General features: G+C 50.7%; 1 protein-coding gene across 1 annotated transcript in view; it reads right to left on the minus strand.

Moving 5' to 3' along the window:
* Nek6 (NIMA related kinase 6) overlaps window positions 1–2,216 on the minus strand; it is a 73,914-nt gene extending 71,698 nt beyond the window's left edge. Inside the window, exon 1 of the mRNA XM_048813076.1 lies at window positions 2,093–2,216. The gene's annotated coding sequence lies outside the window, so the exon portion shown is untranslated. The remainder of the gene's footprint in view (window positions 1–2,092) is intronic.
* Window positions 2,217–15,596: the final 13,380 nt, after the last annotated feature.

The raw sequence follows: 15,596 nt of genomic DNA on the forward strand, positions 1-15,596 counted from the left end.
CTCCCCCTCCCCCTCCTCTTTCCTGTTCAATTCCACCAGAAATGCCACCTGGTAAAGCCAGAAACTCCATTTCTGGAAACCTGAACAGCTCTGAATCCAGACCAACCTGGCCACTGCTTAAGTCGGAGACTTGATTTTGTGGAGAAAGAAATGACTTTTTAGTCATTTCCGAAGCAGACGGGACAGCAGAGGCTGACAAACCACAGGGACCATTTTAAATCCTGGGCCTTTTCTTCTGGGAAGTTAGGCAAGAACCTTCCCAAACGTGGGGCTCTCTGCCAGGCAGTGACTCATTCCACGGCTCCCCACAGGCATATTTTATTTGGGGGTGGGGGATCCAGGGAGGGCCTGGCCTTGATGGGGGAGGCAGCATTTCCAGCAAACTCAGAAGGTAAGTTTTTGGTGGTTTTTTTTTTTTTTTTTTTTCATTTTCTGGACAAAAAGAAAAAAGAAAATGTGGGTCTTTTTGTTTCCTTCCAGGTTTTGTTTGCTGAAAGAAGACGTCCAAAGTTCACTCCTAAGCTACAGTGTTGGGAGCAGGCTCTTCCAGCGGGCTCTGAGTCTCTTTCAATGAAATTCTTCTTCCATTAGTGACACAATTCTTCATGTACCTTCAAGGTCCGGTGGCCCAGGCTCCAAACTCCTAAGACTACATTTTCCCCTCAGAAAGGCAAGCTGAATTTTGAAAATGCAGGGCATCTAGGGAGCTCTCAAGTTTCTAAAGTTTGCTTTAAAGCAATTAAGACTTTCAGCTGTGAAGATTTGCAACAATTATAAAGTAGGAGTCAGTGAACAAGAACCTGTTGGTCAAAACGGGAAGGGCAGCCCTTGGAAGATGGTGTCCCGAACTTGCTGTGGCCAATTTTTTACTGTTCTTGGGGGCTCACACTTGGATCCAGGCTTGGCACAAATAAATCAGACCAATTTAATCTACTTAGCAGGACAGAAGAGAGAAGCCCTCAGATACATGGATAAGTGTCTCCCTAGAATCAGACCCCAGGTCTGGGGGGAGGGTCAAAATGCCTCCTGTCTGGAGAGAGTCAAGAACAAGGCCAGAAACACAGAAGGCATTTAGAAAAATTGGACCCAAGTCCTCTGATGCCTGGACAAGGTGCCCTCATAATGCCCACCTTGCCGATGTAGCCTTGGAGGGTCCTGCCAAGGGCTGGCTCTAAGGTTTCCACAGTGCCAGGCTCAGCAGGACTCTGCATGTCTGTCCTCTGGCCTGGTTCACCAAACCAGGCCCCCCCGCACCCACCTGGTCAGGAGGCCTGGGCCTCTCCTTGGGCTTCCTGTCTTGGAGGCCAGGGCAGGGCACATCACGCACACAGGCCCGGTGGGTGCAAGGCCAGGGGCTGCTCACCCTCTCACACTGCAAATGCAAATTACACACTCACATCCACACAGGCATACTTTTGCTCTTAGAGGCTCACACGTGTGCACACAATCACTTGGGAACACGAAGACACGTGGGCACACAGCTCAGCCCCACACTTGGTCCAGCGCTGCGCACACTCCCTGGCCCACCGTGAACGCTCCACAAGTGGGTGGACGCGAGCCACGCCGTCGCCCGTCTTCCACCCACACTCCCCAGCCCGACCCTCCGAGGCGCACCCCCGCGCGCGCACNGCCTGCGCGCGCTCGCGCGCCCGCTCCCGCCCCTCCCCGCCGCGGGGCCGCGCCGCCCCCTGCGCTCGTGCGCGCTACCGCCACGCAAGCTCCGGGGGGCGCCCGGGCTGCGCCCTCTGACACCCGACCCTTTGCGCGGAGCGAGTGGCGCAGTCAGCGTTTGGTTCAGCCGAGGACCCCTCCCCATTTCAAAGCTGGGGAGACTGAGGCCCAGACGCCAAGTCCCAGCCAGGGGACTCGACACTCTGCTCTTTGCGGGCTCCGCACTCTTGGGATGAGGGTCTGCAGTCAGCCAACTCGTGGACCCCTCTCGTGCGTCCTCGGGGTCCCCATCAGCTAACAATTGGCCCAGCAACAAGCAATTTTTTTTGCACGGGCTGAATGCAGACATCAAAGCAGGCTTCAGGGCATCCGGATGTGGTAAAGGCCTTGCTCCCTGCCCTCAAAGCACCAGGTGTCTTACCTGGAGCTCCTCCACTTCCGGTGGACCCCCAGGCCAACGAGGGTCAATGTGCAGAGGTTTCTGGAAGTAGTAAAAGACTGCAATAATCAATGTTTAACACCCCCTCTAAGAAGCCGGTCCGTTTGGGGCCCACAGGCTGTTAAGTTCCCTGCTTCACTTTCTAAAGACACCCACCTAGGGGTGCTCCTGATTGGGACGGTTCCTCTTTCCACTCTTGCTGCTTCTGCACATTCAAAACTCTGCTCTCCCCTCCAGGAGGGTCAGGGGAACCAGGCACACTGGCCGCCTGCCAGCTGCCCAGAGTGGCCACAGAGAGGAGCTGGGTAGGGGGTGGATGCCCACTGAGTGACTGTGCTTTAGCTGACTCTGATCTGTAATACCTTGGCCTCAACCTATCACATCACCCTGCTGCTACATGCTTTGCCTGCCTTTGGTGTCCAGTCCCACAGCCACTCTATGAAGGAGGCATTATGCTACCCTGAGCCCATTTTACAGATTGTGTTAATGAGGTTTAGAAATGAAGCTTAGAAAAACACATTCTCTGGCCCAAAATCACCACATGGTGAGTGGTTAATCTGGAAGGTGGCTGCAGATTGTCTAATTCCAGCACCTGTGTACCTGATCACTAGGCACCCAGGCCTCATGAAGAGCTTAGTTCTGGTATGAGAAGGGTTCAGCAGACAGCCCAGAGGAGCCAGCCTAGTCCCAGCCCTTTTTGATGAAGAGGCAGCTGTCACAAACCAACAGGGAGGAAATGGATCGTTCTGCAAATTGTTTCGCTGTTTATTTGGAGTCCATTTATACCCTCGCTTCACGTAATGTACACCAAAGCAAACGTCAGATAGAATGAAAAGTTAAATATAAGAAATAAACATTGCTGGTGCATACCTGTCATTCCAGCTACTTGGGAGAGTCAGGCAGGAGAATTGCAAGTTCAAGGCAGTATCAGCAACTTAGAGAACTTGCCTCAAAATAAAAAAGGGCTGGGGATACTGGTAGCTCAATGGTAGAGCACTCCTGTTCACTCCACAGTGAAACAAAGAAAAGGAATAAACAATGCGAAAAGTAAATAACAGAAAGAGATGGACATTCTGAGAAGTGTATGGCAGTGTTACTAGTGGATCAGTGACATTGGCTGTATCTGTGCCACCAGTGGTTCACTCATTCCCCCTCTAGGCTCCAAGCACCATCCAGTCATTAGGATACTACAGCCAACAAACACAGCCCAGACTCCAGGGGCTTCAATCTAGTGGGAAGAAGACACTGGAAATATCTGGCATTTCGAGGAGGATAAGTTCAATGGAAAGAATCAAGCAGGACAGAAGGCAGAGAGCCCAGGTCTGCTTTTTCATACAGGGTATGAGGAAAAGGCCTGTCATGAGGGGACATTTGAGCAGTGGCCTAAATAAGGGAGTTCAGGCAAGCAACTAGAGGTCTGCTTGTTGATCAGGTCCCATGTTCAGAGAACCATCTGGTAAGGTGCAAAGCAAGAAACCCAAGACTCCTCTTAGGAAGAACTTTGGGATCAGTGGCAAACCATTGGAAAGAGAAGGACTGGGGTGCCCCATCTTGGCAGAGCACTCTACTGTTTCAAAGCCCTTCCCTAGGCTCACCAAGTCCCTACAGCAAGTACTTGTAATATCCTTATTTTTTCAGTTAAGAAACTGGCTCAGCCAGGCGTGATGGCACATGCCTATAATCCCACATGTCTGTAATCCCAGTGGCTCGGGAGGCTGAAGCAAGAGGATCGTGAGTTCAAAGCCAGCCTCAGCAATTTAGCGAGGTCCTAAGCAACTCAGTGAGACCCTGTCTCTAAATTTAAAAATGTAAAAAAGGGGCTGGGCATCATGTGGCTCAGTAGTTAAGTGCCCCTGGGTACCAGAGAAAGGGGGGAGAGAGAGAGAGAGAGAGAGAGAGAGAGAGAGAAAGAAACAGGCTCAGAGAAGTCAAGCAACATGCCCAGGACACACGGCCAGTGGTAATCAGCAGAGGGAGATCTGGCTGCAGGCAACCTGACGTCTACTACTGAGCATTAGGGGTATAAAGAGGCCTCTCTCCCCTCCCCCTTGGACTATAATTCAGAATGGTGGAAGTGTTCCTTTAGACTTACACAGTCAGGAGGGCACAGGACTTGAGGGCGAGGGCTGGGAGAAGTCATCCCCACCCCATTTTTCCTGACCTTCCTCCTTCTTACCCCATACTTCCTTCTCTGTGGCCTGTGCAGATGGTCCCAGCCCCTGTGACATGCTGGGGGAGGGGGAGAATCAGGTTCAGTCTGCCAAGAGAACCTCAAATTCCCTGCAGTATCCCCACTGGCTGGGGCTGGGGGAAGGTGCAGGGCAACCTGAGCCCCACTCAACTTTTGTTTTTAACTCAAAAGCAGTTTTTAGTGAATCCCAAAATGAGTCACTGCAAAGAGGTGTTTTGCAAAATGACTCCTAGAATTAGAATCACCATCTCCCTGTGCACAGTGCCTGACACTCTCCTCCCACGGTGGCATCTGTGAATCTGGTCTGGAAGAAAGGCTGTCTCTGTTGAGCCCCAAGACTTTCAGGATCAGGCTTGTATTGTTTCATTATTTCTCTGCATCAGAGGGCGGTGGGGCTACAGCTTGCTGCATGCCTTCCCTGTGCCCGGTTCTGTGGGAGACATTTATGCTCACAGCGTCTCTTGGTAGGAGTCATGATTGATGGAAACACAAGAGGCAGGTGATGTGCATGAAGCCAGGGTTTGCATGGGATTCACCCAAAGCTACCTGATGTTGTCAGGGGCGGGGGCAGCGCGGGAGAGGCATCAAGATCTGGAGTCAGACCATATTCCTTTGCAGGCCTTTGTCCCTAAAGTTTTCTTGCTAGCTTCCTGATGATGGGACTTTTGATAGAGTCCCAATTTTCCCAGGAGATCTCATTTGCTCTTGTCCAGATATGGCTATTCATAGCACCCCCTTTCACTCTGAAAACACTTTTTTTTTTAATATTTATTTTTCAGTTTTCGGCAGACACAACATCTTTGTGTGTATGTGGTGCTGAGGATCGAACCCGGGCCGCACGCATGCCAGGTGAGTGCGCCACCGCTTGAGCCACATCCCCAGCCCCTGAAAACACTTTTGTTTTGGATGATCAACTTTAGGGTCACCCGGTTGTTTGCAAAGGCCACTGAATCAGAGGATTCATTTCTGACATTATATCAGTACAGAATGGGACCCTTGGTCATCTGGACCTTTCTCCACATCCTGATGTCTGTGTATCTGGCCAAGATGCAACAGGATAGTTTGTACAATGGAGTCACATTTTCAAGAGCATCAAACCCCACTGGCTGGGGAAGCAGTCAGGACCTTCTTCTGCCAGCTCTACTGTCAATCCCAAAGGGGCTCTGGATTGGCCCCTAGCTGGTGAAATGCAGGTGGGTCTTCAAGTGCTTTGTTGACCTTGGCTTTCAACCCAGGGCACTCTGGAACATTTGGGTAACAATTGGGATACAGAAAGCATCACCCCACCTACCCACCCTCTCAGCATATTGTTCACTTTATATTATTTATTTTGCAGCACTGGGAATTGAACCCAGGGGTGCTTTCCCACTGATGGATATCCCCAGCCCTTTTTATTTTTTATTTTGAGACATGGTCTTGCTAAGTTCCCTTGGCTGGCCTTGAACTTGGAATCCTCCTGCGTCAGCCTCCCTAGTAGCTGGAATTACAGGCCTGTCTAGTTGTTTACTTTTTAAAGTGGCAAACTCAAAATTCAAAAAGTAGAGAAGGGTACAGGGTTAAAAGTGCCTTTCCGCCTCTGTCTCTTGGTTCTCATCCTGGAAGGAACAGATATTGCCAAACATAGTTCTCATCTAACAGGGGCTGACAGAGGCTGTCTTTGCTGAAAACACTGACTCTTAGGACTGCAGATGTTCCATGGGGAACTGTAAGCAGAATGAAGCTTGGCATCTCTGCCTTCATCTTGTGCCCCTGTTCTTTATTACCTTCAACTTTGGGTCATGTTCCCACTCATCTCTGCATTTAGGCATGTCAATCATTTAAGGAGGCTCATCTAAAAACTAGCAGTTCAAGGTTTGTTAGCCCTTAATTTACCTGCTGATCTTATTCCTCTCGAAGACTGATGTGAGATTTGCAGCATCCTGATTCAGACACCTGGACAGTGCCAACAAGTCTTAAGTCCCCACTCCCTTCCAGAGTCACAGGTCCCAGAGTTAAACATCCTGAGCAACAAATGGAAATTGCTCCCCTCAAGTGGCAGAGAAACTTCTCTGGAGCTACTCACAGAACCAAAACCAAGAGAATGATCAACCAGACCACCATCTGACCAAGACTGCTTAATTATGCATTACCCTGCCCTGCCCCAGTTCTTCCTCAATTTGAATCTAAAGCCCTTAGCACCCAGAAGTTAGGGCTGAGACGCTGGATCTCACTTGCCTTCCCCATAGAGCCATACTGATTCACATTTGTTTTTCTGCTTTTCATTATTACCTTTTCTGTTCAGTGCTGGGGATGAATGGCTGGACCTGGTTTGCTGGGAGCCCCTGAGTCAGGCCTCCAGCCTAGGACACTGATACACTCAGACAGCATGCTTTGTGCAAGTGGTGTGCGTACATGAATGTATATGTTATGTGTATGGATGGGCACAGGTGTAAATTTTTAATATTTTATGTAAATGTTTGCCTGCAATTCCTACTCCTGTATCCTTTGTATTCTCTTCACTTCTTGGAGACCATTTCCTATCACTTCCCTTTTTAACTGAACAGTTTTCCAAAGTATTTGCATTTTAATCTACAAGTCCCTACTCTAGGTACTGGTCTAAGTTCTGGAGGAGAAAACAGAAGTCTCCTCCATGGCCCCTGCTCTCAAGACTTATGAGCTTATTGGAGGACAAGAAAAACAAAACATTAGAAGAACAACAAGGAATAATCTGTCCACAGGACCCAAGTTCATTTTAAGGTTTGGCTTTGACACTGATGTTCTTTTATTCCCAACTCCAGACACTTGTAGGGCTGTTGAAAGAACCTTGATATGGGCTGGGATTGTGGCTCAGCGGTAGAGCACTCGCTGAGTGCGTGCGAGGCCCTGGGTTCGATCCTCAGCACCACATAAAAAACAAATAAAACAAAGGTATGTGTACAACTGAAACAAAATAAATATTTTTTAAAATGTCTAAAAAAGGGCTGGGGATGTGGCTCAAGCGGTAGCGCGCTCGCCTGGCATGCGTGCGGCCCCAGTTCGATCCTCAGCACCACATGCAAACAAAGATGTTATGTCCGCCGAAAACTAAAAAATAAATATTAAAATTCTCTCTCTAAAAAAATAAATAAATAAATAAAAATAATAATAAAATATCTAAAAAAAAAAAAGGCCTCACTCAGTCTGTTTCTCCTTTGTGGCACAAGTTCCAGCAATCCACTCCTCCATTCTGGGCCTCAGTTTCCTCATCTATAAAATGGGAGTTGTCAGCCTTTTGCGAAGATTGCTGTGGTCACATGAGATTGTATTCCTAAAAATGCTTAAGGAAGAGTGGAATGCTGTCTGCTCCAGGGCGAGGAAATCTGGGGAGGCAAAGAGGAGACTCCAAGAAATGACACACTAAATGCAGGGTGTCATGGCGCTTCCTGCCTGCAGGGAAGCATGTCATCAGCCTTACATGCCTTGCTGATCCTGTGATAGAGCCGACTCTGCCTCCTTGCCTGGCTGGGAGGCCTCACACCCACATGAAGGCAGAGAAGGCCCTTGGCAAGTACCATTCCAATCCTAGCTTTGTAGACGGGACTTGCTTAAGGCCATGCAGCCAGCAAGAGGCCGAAAGGTACCTGGTGCTGTCCTGGCACCCGGTACCTCCCTGCCCTTCCCCCCAACCCTCGCAATGTCAGCTAAAGATTCAAATCTACCATCCACAATGAGGACCGAGAACCGAGCCTGTCTTGAACACCCTTGGCTGATCTCAACTGCACTTTGAGGAGTGATTGTCGCCCATTTTACTGGTGAAGAAGCCAAGTGCTCAGAGCTTGTTAACACTGACGTGACAAGGGAGTTGGCCGGATGCCACCCAGGTAGAGACACCGCCACTCTCCCCAGGAAGAGAATGGGTGTTTGTGGCTGCCAAGAGCCCACGTGTATGGTGAGGAGGACATATCACTTGACCTCTGAAGGAGTTTCTTAGGCTCCCAGCACTGGGACTGAGGCTGCTTTGCTGTTGGGACACCTGTTGTCTCCTGATGTTGAGTTGCAGGAGATGGTATGTCTTGGACCCCTCCTACCCCAAGGCAGGGAGTGGAGATGGATTCACCTTGGCCTCCTGCATCTGCTTGGAAGCCCCAAGATTCACGGGGTGGCCGGCCGAGGTCCCTGCATACCCAGGATGGATATGTAGGTGATGCCTGTTCTCCAGTATAATTAATAATAGCACCCCCTCCACACTCAAAATGTTCTGGATTGGACAATAAATGACATGGCCACTCCTGATTTGATGTGGCCTGAGACAATAACTGGACAGATGAATGAACAAGCAAACAAATAGATCACCATGTCTAAGTGCTGAGTTCTCACCAGGGAGCCTGCAGTTAGTTTGGTGATGTGGACGTCAGTGTCCTGATGAGAAAATGTACAGAGGACGAAATCAACACATGCTGAAGTTAACCAGTTTGCCTGAAATACATCTGATTGGGTCGGGAATCTGTCTTCCTACTTGATCTGAGATGCCTGAGGGGGTGGGGGAATGGAGGTGCTGAGTCAGCCAGGTCCCCATCAGTCAGCCCCCGCCCACCCCCAGGCATCCAGGTGAGTGAGGAGGCCTAATTGCCCCTTCCCAAACTCCTGGAGCATGTGGCTGAGGACTATTTCCCCTCTGGGCCAGAAGCCTCCCTTGCTTGCCCGGAGAGCTGGCTTCTCCCAGAGCAGATGGAGGGAAGGGCCCCTGGATTTAAGGACAGTGACATCATCTATCCATCAGTCCCAACTTGGGGCAAACTTCCTGAAGGAAGAGATGGGAATCTGGCTGGGGATCTCTCAGTTCTGTCTGTTTGCTGTGATTTTGGGGGGGCCTTGGGACATGCCAGGCCTGTCTTGGGGTTGGGATCGGAAGAGGAACCAGAGACTGACACGTGGTGGGAGTGGGAGGCAGAGGGCAGGGGCAGAGAATTAGAAAGGGTGTGTCCAGTTTCTTTAAGAAGGGGCTGGCAGGAGTCTGGGCTCTGGCACTCCCTTCTGCTTCCCCTAAATGAGTCCTCTGTACCAGGAGTGGCAGCAGTGAGGCTGGACCTCTCAATAGGAAAGGAAATCCTGTCCCCCTACTGCAATGATGTTCTTGGTTAGCAGTGGCCCTTGCTGTTTGGGGTGATTCCCCTGAAGCAGATGCACTGGTAGAGAGGGACACTGAACACAGGTAGGGAGTCTGGGGGCTCCAGAGCCCTGAAGAAGGAGACGCATGTGGCTTGAGGCTGCATGCTCTGGCTCTGAGCCCAGTCGCTCAGGCAGACCCCTGGCAGAGGCGGCCGTCGGTCCCCATGCATCCCACCTGAAGCCCCGCGCCAACATCACAAGCCGAGCTCTGCAGTCAGCCTCCCACAACTGAGCTGGGGCTTGGGGGTCCGGGGTGGCAGACACCCAGCCTTGGAGGCAATCAGATCAAGCCAGCCTTGACACCTACTAGCAGGCTGACTTTGAGCAAGTCATTTCAACTCTCAGGGCCTTGGTTTCCTCAGCAGGAATTGAAAGTGCCAATGTCAATCTCACAGGTTCTGATTCGGCTTAAAGAGACCTGCAGGGGGCGAAAGACATGGTCCCTCACCCATCATGGTCGGCACCCCTAACACAGGAGACCGCTTAACAAGAGAAAAGGATAACGAGTTTGTTCCATGGTTTTAACATGACACAGGGACCTTCAGGTTTGAAGACCCAAGACCCAGGCCCAAGGATCCATCTATGTTTCAGTTTGATGACGTGCTGGTGGCCCTGGGGAAATATGATTGAACAAAAAGCTCTGGTCCACAGAGGTAGGCTGGGTGGGGAGACCCAGCAAGGCCTGTCTGTGCAGCCCCCCTCCCTCCCTTCTGAAATGGCATCTTGTGATCAATAATCAAACAATGCAGGGCAGTGAATTCCTTAATGGTCTGGGGAGGTCAGAGTGATGTTTTAGAACTTCTGTCTGGCTTTGGGGGAAGGGGACTCTCGTTTCTATGGGCTGCCTTGGGAAAGGGGCATTCTACTTCCTGTGGCTTACTGTAGGGGGCTGGGGGAGGAGGACAGTAGGAATCAGGAGGGCAGAAGAAGACCTGAGAGGGACTTTGCTTTGGGGCCTCTACTTTAGGGTACTGCTGTTTTGTTTGTTTTTGTGGTGCTGGGGCAGAACTCAGGCTCTTCCATGTATCCAGCAAGCATTGTACCCCTGAGCTGCATCCCCAGGCCTTGGGATATTGTGGCTAAAAATAATACCTACTTTTAGGGAACTCACAGCCCAACACTAATTTTTTTTGCATACATCATCTCATTTAATTGTCCCTTTAAGCCTTTACTGATACCCAGAAAGCTAGATATTTGCCCCAGTTTCCCCACCTGATAAAGGCTCAGAGAGGTCAAGTGTCTTGCCCAAGGTCCTATAGCTAGGACATAGTGAAGCTTGTAATTCACAATAGATGTGTAGGTACATTCAGCTGGACCAGGCAGCTGTAGAGTCTCCTCTACAAAATAAGTCTACAAATCACTTCCTGCTACTGGCAAACCCCATACTACAGGCCTTTATTTAAAAAATAATCCCAGCCAGATGTGGTGGTGCATGCCTGCAATCCCAGAGACCAGAGGTTGAGGCAGGAGGATTGCAAGTTCAAGGCCAGCCTCAGCAATGTAGTGAGACCCTGTCTCAAAAATATTTAAAAAATAAATAAAAAGGGCTGGGGATGTGGCTCAGTGGTAAGGTGCCCCTGGGTGAATCCCTGGTACCATAAAAATAATAATAATAAAATAAAAATACAAATAAATAAAAAAAGAAATCCATCACTTGTAGGGTTTGCCAGTTTCTGTGGTGTCAATACTCCCACTATGACTGATTTCAAGCTACCAACAACTGCCTGCAATTCCCAAATGTTTAACAAGTGGCTTCCTCCCCCAATGCTGTGAATGGCAGTCTGGCCCTTGAGCATGCTAGGCAAGTACTGTATTACCACCGAGCTACACCCCCCCACACCCGCCAACAAGCAGCTGTTATTTAATAATCAGCTCTTGCCAGGAAGTGCAAACCAGTGCTAGCACATCACTGCTTCCGTCTCCCTCCCCAGCCTCTATAAAGGGGTGTCCCTGGTCTCAGAGCCTTAGGATTCAATTTTTCAGCTGGGTATGACAGCTCACACTTGTAATCCCAGCAGCTTGGGAGGCTGAAGTGGGAAGATGGCAAGTTCAGAGCTAGTTCAGCAACTTAGCGAGGCCCTAAGCAACTCAGCAAGACCCTGTCTCAAAATTAAAAGTAAGGACTGGAGGTGTGGCTCAGTGGTTAAGCACCCCTGGGTTCAATCCCTGGTACCAAATCAATATGTAAATAAAATTAAAAGGACTGGGGTTGTCACTTAGTGGTAGAGCACTCGCCTAGCATATGAAAGACCCTGGATTCTAATAAATAAATAAATAAGATCCAATTTTCCTTTTGTTGGGGCTCAGAACACTATAAACAATATCCCAAAGTATAGTGCTCGGCATGTTGAGTATTTTGAATCAAAGGACCCTGGAATTTCTCCAAAGCAGCCGCACAACCAACCTGGCTCTGACCTTTCCCATCCTTTCCCATTCTCCTTCTGCATTCTGCTGGAGGCAGCCAGAGAAACTAGAGTTCCTTTTCCCCAAGCCAGGTCAGAGGATCCAGAACTCATTTTCCCCAGAGCCTAAAACTGTCACCCTAACCTTCGCCTGACCTTTCTGACCAGGAATGGCCATAAGGACATTCTCTAACAGACTCTTGTCTGATAACAGGTCATGAGACCCTCACTCCAGAGGGTCCTGCCTCACACCCAGGAGGCAGGAATGCACACAGCCAGGTCAAGAAGTATCTGCACAGACAGGCCCTGCTGGTTTCCCACTCGGTATTTCCATGAGCTCAGTCCCTTTCTGTCCAATCACATTTCAACATGGCTGACCATGTGTCACAAACCTAAGCAGAAAATACACATTTCCCTTGTGTCTTTGAAGCCTCTTGTTCCTGGTAAAACTACGCCTAAATAAATTTGTTCTACTTGTCTCTTGTTAACCTGCCTGTAACAACAGGCATAACAATGGGATGTCTGCTATGTCACTTGTGGTGGGGAGGAAAGGGACCACTCTTTCCACCCCTACACGGCTAGGGAGGAAGGAGGGTGGTCAGCCAGCACAGTGGCCCTCAGTGGGCCAGGCTCTGCGTGGCTGCGTCTCAACCCTGGATTCTGTTACTTTTCATAACAACATTCCTCGAAGGCACTGAATCCTCACTTAATAGATGGGGAAACTGAGGCTGGAAAAAGTGGTCTACTGGCCACGGTCACCCAGAAGGTCAATGGCAGTGACAGGACTCAAGCCCAGATCTGCTTGACAAGAGTCTTTCCACTGAAGACTTCAGGTCTCAAAAAGGTGAGGTCTGACACAAGCAATTTACCCGCTTCCTGGGCCTCAGTCTCCATATTTGTAGAAGACGGCCTTGAACAATTAATTTCCGGTCTTCCTTTTGGGCCTAAGGAGGCGTGATTTAAGATTCCAAGAGTACAGTGTGGGGGAGGGGAGGATGACATCAATGGAATGAGTAAGTGCCCTGAAGGAACAATTTCACCCCTCACCCAGGGAGGGCCTCAGCAGGGGCCCCTCCAGCTGGACCATGGACTTGGAGGCCATGTGGTGTCCTGTGCAACCAACCTGGACTTGAACTCCAGCCCTTCCATTTCTTGGGCTAGTAGCTTTACCCCTCCAATTGGTTTTGGTCCTGCTAGTCGTCTGCCCTGTAGTTTCAGAAGACAAAAGAGACAGTGAAGGGACCCAGCGTGAAAGCCTCCGCACCTGATGGACATGTGGAAAATCCCCTCACCATTCTGCGAGGTCACGATCTCTTTCCTTTTCCAAGCCCCATCTGCCTAAGCAGGTTTGGGGAAAAGCCAGTGCTCTTTGCCTCCTGGCCTGGAAGCCCAGTGCAGCTGAAGGGGAGAGGAAGCCTGGGTTTCTGCTTTCAGCAAAGGTGGAAGCCAAGCCCCTCACCCTGGCCCCTGGGCCCACCTCCTCTGGCCTGCACCGGTGGCTCAGGTTTCTGAAAGCCATGTTCCCAGAGGAGGCATTAGAGTGGAGGAATGCAAGCTCGCTGTGACATGTTGAAGGGGCCTTGTGAGAAGCAGTCTGGGGGGGAGCCCTGCCCCAGCCAGCTGCATCCTGGCCCAGCCACTGGAGAGGAGGAGAAAGGAAGCGGAAGGGAGAAGAGTCCCGCCGGCTCCAGAGGCCTTCCTGCACTCGGAGGTGGAGAATTCCTACATGGGGAGGGGTGGGAACAGGGCAGGCTTTGACCCACTGCGAGGACCTGCTGGGTTTGGGGGCTTGTTATGACCGTGGAGCAGGGTCCCAGTACCAGGAGCTTATTGGTGAAGATGGAAGGAGCTGGAAATTCATTGAGCAGCTACCCCCTGCAGGCATTTTCAAAGTCTCTTTATTTGGGTGACCAGCTAGAAAGGTGCTGTCCTGTTCTCATTCCAAGACCAGTCTCAGCAGGAAGTCCCAAGTCAGGAAAAAGATGTAGCAAAGGCCTGGGGCTACCGGACCAGCCTGTCCGTGCTGCTGCAAGGCAGAGCAGCTCTTTGAGAGCAGGAGCTCTGTGGGCCCAGAGCGGGAAGCCAGTCAGCGCGTGCTGTCTCCGAAGGCTGCTCCTCCAGGTAACTGCTCACGCCTCTCCCCAACTGCGTCCCGCCTCCATTTCTCCATCTCCATCTCTGAATCTCTGTTCTTCACCAGGAGGTCATAAATTCCAACTTCCCAAGGACAGTCCTTTTTTATGGCTGTTTATTACCAATAGTGCCCCTCTCTAGCTTAAAAGTGTCCTGGGAGAACAGTAAAGGATATGGTTCCCTCCTCACTTGCCATTGACCTTCAACGTCAGCAAAAAACCAGCAGCAAAACGGTTTGTGGCAACGGCCACCCATTGGAAGTGAGGGAGGAGCCCCCTGCTAACCCTTGTACCGTCTTGTCCTCAGAGCCTCAGCGCCTTTTCCGTTCCATCCAAGAGGGACCTTGCCCATCAACTCCCCACTCCATAATGAGGACATGAAGGCCCAGCACTTAGCATTTGCTCCAAGTTCAACATCAAGTGTTTCCCAAAGTGGGATTCAAACCCGGCTCTGCCTGAATCTGAAGCCTCAGTTTCCATGATGCCAGGTCAGGATGCTGGCCGGAGAGGACCTGCATAGGTCATCCTTCTTGTTTCCAGGAGAAAGCAGCGGCCTCCCTTATGCTACGGGTGGAGACCTCTAGGCCCAGAGAGGCCTTGTGCCTGACTCCAGGTCACACAGTGTGTCAGCTGGGAGCAGAGTGGGCTAAACCAGGCACCTTGTTCTCAAGCTGACCTTGAGTTTTATTTATTTATTAAGACTCAGTGTCCCAAAGCCAGGGGAGTCTGGGTCACTAGTATGTTCCATGGTGTTGGTCCCACCCCTGCAGCTGAGCATCTGCCTCAGTTGGCCTGCAATCTTGTCTGAGCCTCTCTTCCTGGACTACCCTTGCCACCCCTTTGCTAAGAGAATGGAGCCCAGGCCCACCCCGCCCCCCCCAGTCACAGCTCCACCCCAAGTCAGTGTCGTGGGCCTGGGAGAGGAGAAGCAGACCCTGCAAACTTTGGGGCAGTGCCTGTGCATCTGGGTCACCAGTGTGGAATGCCACGTCAGAGTCGTCCCAACTGTGTCATCTAAACTCAGTGCCATTCAAGGGCCTCTCTGCTTTCCCTCCTGTCCCTGTCTCAGATGCATGCCGTGTTCCACCGTACCACTCCAGGTACCAGGGCTTGGGGAAGGGCACCCCAAAATGAAGGCCTCAGAAGCAGTGTCATTTTGACCTCCTGCCCCCGTGTCCTTCAGCCCCCATCTTCCCTGAGACAGGCTAAAGAAACTAGAATCTCTCTTCCCCAAGGCGGGTCCCAGAAACCAGAGCCTCTTCCCCTCAAAGCCAGATATAAAACCTAAAAATATCCCCGCAGCTTCCTCTGCCTGAGAGCCGGCCACAAGGCCTCTGACGTACCCTGTTTGATTGTAGGTCCTTGGACCGCCATTCCTGAAAGGGTCTGCCTCATCCCGGGGAGGAAGAGATGCTATACCCCAGGGGCCACAAAGCGTCTGCAGAGACTGGCCGCCGGGTCCCCACTCTGACAGATTCCCCGAGCTCAGGCCCTTTGACCCATCCCATGTCTAGCTGCCGCCCCTGCTTCATTGATCCTAAGCAGAAGAATAGATCTTCGGGCCTTTGATCTGCAGGCTCCTGTGTCACATAAAACTATATCAAATAAATTTGTTTTGCTTTTCTCTTGTTAAC

This window comes from Marmota marmota, unplaced genomic scaffold (genome assembly GCF_001458135.2).
Source record: "Marmota marmota marmota unplaced genomic scaffold, marMar, whole genome shotgun sequence".
NCBI lineage: Eukaryota > Metazoa > Chordata > Mammalia > Rodentia > Sciuridae > Marmota > Marmota marmota.